This window comes from Dromiciops gliroides, chromosome 1 (assembly GCF_019393635.1).
Source record: "Dromiciops gliroides isolate mDroGli1 chromosome 1, mDroGli1.pri, whole genome shotgun sequence".
Classification (NCBI taxonomy): Eukaryota; Metazoa; Chordata; class Mammalia; order Microbiotheria; family Microbiotheriidae; genus Dromiciops; species Dromiciops gliroides.
In genome coordinates, this window is record NC_057861.1 from 67,809,143 (window position 1) to 67,817,634 (window position 8,492).

At 42.5% G+C, this 8,492-nt stretch overlaps 1 protein-coding gene across 2 annotated transcripts in view; it reads right to left on the bottom strand.

The window, feature by feature from the left end:
- RFX2 (regulatory factor X2) overlaps window positions 1–7,792 on the bottom strand; it is a 166,686-nt gene extending 158,894 nt beyond the window's left edge. For both annotated transcript variants that reach the window (XM_043979802.1, XM_043979801.1), the window contains exon 1: window positions 7,656–7,792. The gene's annotated coding sequence lies outside the window, so the exon portion shown is untranslated. The remainder of the gene's footprint in view (window positions 1–7,655) is intronic.
- Window positions 7,793–8,492: the final 700 nt, after the last annotated feature.

Below are 8,492 nucleotides of genomic sequence, written 5' to 3' on the forward strand. Positions count from 1 at the left end.
GAGGTGGAGGTATAGGAAAGCAAGGTGCTTGCTGTACCTGAGGTAGCAGTTCAGCCAGAGAACTAAGAAACCTAGGCAACTGGGGCAAGGTCCCAGCAGGAGTTGGAGGTGGGTAGCATTCTATCAGGCCTGAAGGAAAGGGGACTGGTCTCTAGCTGAGGCTAGTTCCAGCCTCACAAAAGTCACTTGGGGCAGAGAATGAAGCCAATGAAATAGAAAATGAGATAGCTTTGAGGTCCATTCTTGAGGAGAACTGCTTTCAAGGGAAGGCAATTGGATCAAGCAATAGAGGAATATGAAAACAAAAGAATGAAATTACCAAAGATCTCAGAGGGAAGAAAACTCAGTTAAAAATCTAAAGCACAAGTTTAACCATCACTCCTTTGCTCAAAAAGTTTCAGTGGTTCTTTATTGCCTCTAAGATAAAATATAAGAGCCTCTGGCATTTAATTGGTTTGTTGTTGTTTTTACAATTTGGCTCCAGACTAGCTTTTCAGGCTTATTTGCACATAACCTCTCTATAATTCTAGCCAAAATGTTGTTCCTTGGACACAATATTCCATTTCTCATGGCCATGCCTGTCTCCTATGTCTGAGATAAACTCTCTTCTTATTGTCACCTCACAGAATCCCTAGCTTCCTTCAAAGTGTATCTTAACTGCTTCCTACTATGTGAAGCCTTTTCTGATTCCCCCAACTCTTAGTGCCTCCTCCCTTCTCCATTACTTTGTGTTAACTTTGTACTTATTTATATGCATACATTCTTTGAATGTAACCTTTGAGAGCAGGAACTGTTTTGTCCTTGTATCCCCAGGGTCTAGCACGGTGCCTAACACTGTGCCTAATAAATGCTTGTTGACTATTATATAGGAATAATAATAATAGCTAGAATTTATACAGCACATTTTATAAATATTATTTTATTTGTTCTTTATAAAAACCCTGGGAGGTAGGTGCTATTATGATTTTCATTTTACAGATGAGGAAACTGAGGCACACAGAGATTAAGTAATTTGTCCAGAATCACAGACCTAATAAGTCAGAGGCAGGATTTGAATTCAGGTCTTCTTGACTCCAGATCTAACACTCTTATCCAGAAGAATATCCAGAAGAAGGGGCAGCTAGGTGGCGCAGTGGATAAAGCACTGGCTCTGGAGTCAGGAGTACCTGAGTTCAAATCCAGCCTCAGACACTTGACACTTACTAGTTGTGTGACCCTGGGCAAGTCACTTAACCCCCATTGCCCCACAAAAAACAAAATCTAGAAGAAGGCCTCTAGGGTTTAGGCATATACTCTATAGAGGATTTACAGAAAAAAATGGGCAAAACCCACATAGAATAATGTGCAAAACTGAATTGTGATCTGTGCCAGGTAAAGGGAGCACCTATGTTGTGAAATTATAGCTCAATCTAATTACTGAAGCCCTATTACTTTATAAACCTGCTTCATTAACTTGCCCTGCATCTCATAAATCATTTTCATGTACTGGTAAGATCCCATAGAGATAAAATAAACACAAAAGAAGCTTCCCCTCTTTCCATCCCTATATATTAATGGGGATTAATATATATGTGGATCATCACTATAGATTACCTCTGAAACTGTTCCCTTCAGCAAATATGATTAAATCAAATATATAGCATATCATATTACAAAAGAGAAAGTTAACAATAACTCTTATTCCACTGTAATAACTTAGTCTCCTAATACATTTGAATAAAAATGGCTTTCAAACATATCTCTTATATGCCATATAAGATAAATATTTACATTAATATATGGTTTGCATGTCAAAGTTAACAAAAAAGGTTGTAAAATGTTTTAACTAACAGCCTTCATATTTAAACACTGAATAAAGTTGCCAACTTAATAGTCTGTTGGTAGGATGCAATTTTCCCGTATTAATTCTCCAGTTTTTGGCTAAAATGTCCACTGGAAATCTCTTATTATGAAATCAAATTTCCTCTTCATGGAACAGTGTCACCTAAGCAAAGATTTCACTAGACGTGGAATAATAGTTTTGCACAATAATGTTCAAATTTAAAATACAAGGAGAAAGTCACTATAACCACAGTCACTATGGAGCAGGTGCTAAATATTATGCATATGTGTTCATGATTGCAAAAGGCAAAATGTTCTGAATTTCATAACCATTTTTTATTTTAAAGACAAATTATATATTATCTGATTCACAAAATGCCAGGCTCATTTGCTTTATATGTGTATATTCTAGATGTATATCAACTGATAATCTAGTGGAAAGTCAGATTCATTTTTACAAAATTCACTAATTCACAAGTAACAAAAACAAGAATAAAGCAGTGGCAGGGCCAGCAACAAGGATTCAAAGCATAAAAGCCAAATTCGTGTTCCAGGCATCAGAAATATAATTCCAGGACAAAGAGTTGAGATGAACTAAAGCTGCTTCTGAGGACTGACTTCAAGTTGTGGCGTGTACCTCAGGACAGTCCTATGCTCCAAATGGCCTATTTCCAAACTCCAACTGAGCTGGCATTCAAAAGAGAGATAAAAGAGAAGGGAAACTGGTTTCAAAATGTTTGTAGAAAATAACTTTTGCCCGAAATTTGGCCATTCAATAGAATTTAGTAAAAAAACATGATGCTCTAGAACTGTTAGAGAGATCTACATTTGTGACACAGATTGTGGTACAGAATTTGGTTCAAAATTACTTTTTTTTTTTTACTCATTCCATACCTAACCTAGCCATTTGACCTAAATTGGAAGTCTCTACCCTAAACCAACTTTTAGAAACTGAATTCAACAGGGGAGGCAGTATATGGCACAATTTAAGGAATCAAGATTTGAAAACAGAAGACATATAGCTAAAAAGCCTATTCTACAATTGGCTGTGTTACCCTAGACTGATCACTTCACCTCTAGACCAGATGAGGAGTTTAGGTTAGTGCAATGTTATGGTCCCTTTCAGCTTTGACATTCTATTATATTTATGGGTTTGTTTGTTTTTTCATAAATCAAATGATTTCAAGTTCATCAATTCAATCGATCAAAAAAGTATAAGGCTGCTTCCTAAGTTTTGAATGCTATTTTTTTTTTTTGCTGGCGAACACAGAATGTCATTTTTTGTGGATAAATCACCAGCCCTGGATTCAGAAGGACCTCAGTTCAAATCCAGCCTCAGACACTTGACACTTACTAGCTGTGTGACTCTGGGCAAGTCACTTAACCCTCATTGCCCCGCCAAAACAAAACAAAACAAAACAAAACAAAACAAAAAAGATCATTTTTTGAGTTGGTTTCTATCTAGCTATTTACAAACAATTATTTTTCTAAGGTTCAATTGGTTCTCCTTTCAACTTTTAACCACCTAGTCTACCAAATTAGCATTTTGTCAAGTCTCCTACATAGCAAAACATGGCACGACACACAAGAAATCCTCTCAACAACTTCCCTTCATAAAGTTTTTCTACATAGTAAGTTCAAATTTTTTGGTGCCATCCAAATCCATGTTTGTCTTTTGCTATGAAGCTTTCTGAACAATAATAACTTACATCTTTGTAGAACTTAACAGGGTTTCGTTTGATTTGCCACAAAGCAGTGAGGTAAGTTGTTGCAAGAGTTATTATTCCCACTTTACGATAGAGGAAATTAGGCTCAGAAGTATCATACAGGGTAAGAAAGCTAGTAAGTGGCAAAGATGAACCACATCATCAATTCCCTCTTTGTCCCGCACTTTCAAAGGATTATTCTGTCATGTTTTTCCTCTCTATTTGACACTTGTCTCTCCTACACTCTCTACTCCAGCCTCTATACCAATCTGGCTGATGTCCATATATCAACAATAATGTTCCCCTTTTTTTCTATGCCCAATTCTCCCAGTGATCTTATGTCTCCTAATACATTTGAATAAAAATGGCTTTCAAATATGTCTCAAGCTCCAAAGCACCTATCTTATCTAGGAACTGTATCCTGAAAGGAAGCATCTCCCTGGGAGAATTGGGCATAGAAAATAAGGGGAACATTATATATATATATAACTGCTGAAATTATCCTTGATTATTAAAGTTAATTGTTTTAATTTGAAAATTAAAAGCACAGGGAGGGGCGGCTAGGTGGCGCAGTGGATAAAGCACTAGCCCTGGATTCAGGAGGACCTGAGTTCAAATCTGGCCTCAGACACTTGACACTTACTAGCTGTGTGACCCTGGGCAAGTCACTTAACCCCCATTGCCCCGCCAAAAAAAAATTTTAAAGCACAGGGGCAGCTAGGTGACGCAGTGGATAAAGCACTGGCCCTGGATTCGGGAGGACCTGAGTTCGAATCCAGCCTCAAACATTTGACACTTACTAGCTGTGTGACCCTGGACAAGTCACTTAACCCTCATTGCCCCACAAAACAAAACAAAAAATTTAACCAAAAAAAAAAAAAGAAAATTAAAAGCATAAAATAAAATTTATATATTGTTGTTAAGAACCCGTAGTTAGGAAACCTTTGGGATATTAAAAATAAATGTTTAAAATAATAAATATTAAGGTATTAGGATATCTGACTATATTTTGAAAATAATCATCCATATTCTCATATTTTGAAATTCCTTAAGGTGCTTCACAATGTTGATATCCAAATGCATTAGAAACCTTCACTCTAAAGCTAAATTTTAAGGAAAATGGTAAAATATATTGGGGTGAACAAGTAGATAGAAAGCCCTAAGGCACAAAAATAAGCTCCAGAAAAAGTGTCACAGTTTAAACCAAACTGATCTGTATTTACATAAGTAGTGTTTTAGTAGCAAACACTGGTAAACCATAAATAATGTGGTCATCTTAAATTAATGGTAAGCAAGGTCATGATTGGAAGTCAGCATCTATGAACTTTCCATAACTTGCTCCTTTACTTTGGTTAAATTACTCATTAATTTCTCCTCTTGAAAAGTAAAAAGCAAATCTCACTAGTTCATTTGGGATGATTTCATATAAAGTGTTCAATAACTGACTACTTTTTATGGAAAAATGTTAAAGTGTAATTTTTACTATAGGATCAGTTATTTTAAGTAATCATTCAACTATTATTCAGGTTCCAATCAGCTAAAATACAATATACCCTAAAAGTCTTAGGGTAGTTTTAAGCTGTTAAAGCTTAAAAATGCTCAGAATATTAAAAACACCCAGAAAGCTATTGGGTCTAAGGCCCTGGGATACAAGCTAGACCAAAAGTCTCAGAGCTATTTTAAGTTTTTGTTCTGTTGTTCAGTCAAGACCAACTCTTTGTGACCCTGTTTGGAGTTTTTTTGGCAAAAGTACTAGAGTGGATTGCCATATGCCATTTCCTTCTCCAGTTCATTTTACAGATTAGGGAAACTGAGGCAAACAGGGTTAAGTGACTTGCACAAGGTCACTTGGCTAGTTCACTCTCTGGGGCCACTTTTTAACTCATCTTCCTGACTCCAGGCCCAGCACTCTAACCACTGCACCACCTAGCTGCCCCCATTGTTTGACGCTACTTGAGGTTTCCTGGCTATGAGATATAGTCTGTCCCAAAAGTCTAGTAACAGATTACTAAAATGGCACCAAGATTTTTGAGACAACCTGTTATCTCAGAGCCTCATGCCTGGGCTTTAGAGTAGCTTTTTTACAATCCAATAAAGGTACAAAAAAATAACTGGCCAAGTATATAAAGTCATTTGACCCATCTATCTTCTCCCATTAAGGTACATGCTAACAATAAAATATCCAATCAGCTCCCCTTTCTGCAGGTTTGAGTGAGAAGGCGACTACCTATTTCCAAAGGTAGTTCATATCTTTTAAGGCTCAGTGTTAAAAGAAAGGAATGGAAATAGCCAGGGAGGAAACTTCTTCCCTCTTAAACTATGATACCTTTTTGCTACAAGCTTAAAAAAAACCACCACTACAAAACAATGTTTCAATACTAGAGTTAAAGGATGGAAACTTTAAAAAAACCAAAACATATAGGGAGTTGGAGCAAAAGGGAGTGAGAAAAAAAAAGTTGGAACTGAGAAATTTCACTAGATCATACATTGAGAGAGAAAAAGCACTTCTGAAGCTACTATTGAGTTCAACCATCTCCTTTTAGAGCTGCAGAAACTGAAACCCAGCAACGTTCAGTGATTTGCCCACACAGTTAGTATCAGAGGTGTGGTTCAAACCTGGATCCGCTCAATCCATACATTTTGCCCAGAAGGTTTTTTTCAAAACAAAAGAGGCAAGAATTAGAACTTCAGTAGTCACACTGAAAGAGATCTGACAAAAATGGAAGAACAATGTGAGCGGCAGTCATTTCACAAAGGATAAAAATGGCTAGAAAACAAAAGAGGTGGGGGGAAAGTGAAAAAAATTGAAAAATCAATTTAAAGAAGCATTGAAGTGATCCATTGTCTCCGGTAGTCCCCTACCCTTTAATTTATATTTCTGCCATACCCCACCACGAGTTTAAAACTGGAAAGCGACACTTGTTCAGTCATAGGAATGGCAGGAATAATTTGAGATAGGAAGCTGAGTTTAAATATCTAGTTCAAAAGTGTCATTTAGCCAACGCCCACTCAACTTTAAGACTGTAAGGTTAAGGATCGAGATTCCCTTTTGGCGTCCTGGAATCTTTTAAAAGAAACTGCAAGGAAGAAACACACTAGAAACCATACAGATGGACAGGAGTTTGATGTCGGTAATCGCTGTGTGAAAATCGGGGAAAAAGAAAAAGAAACGCAGGGAACTTGGATGGGATCGCTTTTTCTAAGATGAATGGGGGGGTGGGGATGAAAGGCACTTATTAGCATGGGGGGGTGCCTGGTTTTAGGTCTAAATAATAGGGAGGGGACGATGCCAAGGAGGTTCCGGGTCTAGGTCTGGAGAGACTGTTTGCTTGTCTGTTTAAAAGCGGGCTACAGAGGAGAAACTTTGTCAAGTCCCCGATCCGTCCAAATACGGAGGCAGCTGGAGAAAAGGAAGGCTCCTTTACTTTTCTTTTCCTCGGGGCGGGGGCCCGGCCGGACCGCACTGGGGGGGGACCTCAGGCTGGACTAGGAGGGGAAGGTGAGGAGGCAGGGACTCCCCAAAGAGGGAGGAAGTTGTGGCAGCGCCTGGGCGGCGACCGGGAGGGAGGAGGGTAAGGGGGAGAGAGGACAGCAGGGGGAGGAGCCGGCAAGTGGAGTGGGGGGTGGGGGGGTTCCGGAGACTCAATCCCAGGGGGAGGGAGGGGAGAAGGAAGGAATGGGGGAAGAGTCCCAAAGTCAATGTCAACTCTGCCGAACTCTGCCAAGTCTTTAAAGAAAGTGAGCTGGGTCCTAAAGTAGAGGGGAAGGGAAAGAAAGGGAGGAGGATGGTGGAGGGATTAGTTCTCCCCCCACCCCCCACCCCCCACCCCCAAGCCGGCGCCGGCTGGGGTTCCGAAGCCTGGGGAGAGGAAGAGGGGAGCATGGAGTGGAGTGGGGTGGGGGTCCCCCTCTTCTCCTCAGCGCCTTCCCCCCGCCCGGCCCGGACGCGGACACTAGTGCGAATGAGGGTGTCGGGCAGGGCGAGAGTGACAGCGAGTGCGGCGTGCGGAGGGAGAGTGTGCTCGGGGCCCGGCCCGGCCCGGCCCGGAGCGAGGGAGGAGGCCGGACAAACTTTCCCTCTCCGGGCCGGGCCGGCCGGGTCTGGGCTCGCTCGCTTGCATCGGTCACCTGCAGCTGCGGCTGGGGCCGCGGCGGCGCTGCCTCTCGCGGGCTCGGCCTGGAGTTCGGGCTGTGGCTCCGGCGGCGGCGGCGGCGGCTCCGGCTGCGTGTTGCTCCCCGTTGGTAAGTAACAGTCTCCACGGCTACTGTCTCTATGGCGGCAGCAGCGGCGGCGGCGCGGCCGCTCCCGCTCCTCCTCCTCCTCCCTCCTCTAGGCTCCTCCTCCTCCTCCTCCTCCTCCCTCTTCGGCCCTCGCGCCCCGAGCCTGAGCCGGAGGGAGCGCGCGTGCGCGCACCCCGACCCAGCCGGAGCCTGACCAGGCTCTTCCTGCCCTCGGGGAGGGGGAGGAGCGGAGAAGAGGGAGGGAGGAGGGAAGGGTTGTTAGCGGCAACACGTTCTACTCAACCGTCACCCTCCCTACTCTGTGCATAACGGGCGGGGGGCCGGTCTCGCCGTCTCATTGGCTACGCTGCGTGTCCATCAAAGCTTGAGTTCGAGCCCGTAGACTGGCCAACTGAGGAGAAGGGAGGGGGCGGGCCTTGAGAGTTGGCGCTCGACTTGGAGCTTCCTGGAAAGGGGGTGGGGAGAAGGGAAGAGAAAAGGGGGAGGGCTGAGATGGGAAAGGGCGGGGAAGGAAGGGAATGGAAAGGAAAAGTGAAGGGTGGAAGGGAAGAGGGGAGAAGAAATTTGTAAGCGGAGGAGCAGAGTTAGAGTTGAAGGAACCAGAGGTGTGAAACTGACGTCCTGGGCCAGAAGAAGACTATTGAAGATCTTTTAAAATGGGGAGAGAGGGAGGGGGAGCGGGAGAGGGAAGGGAGGGGGAGGGGTTCTTACAGTGAAGCAACG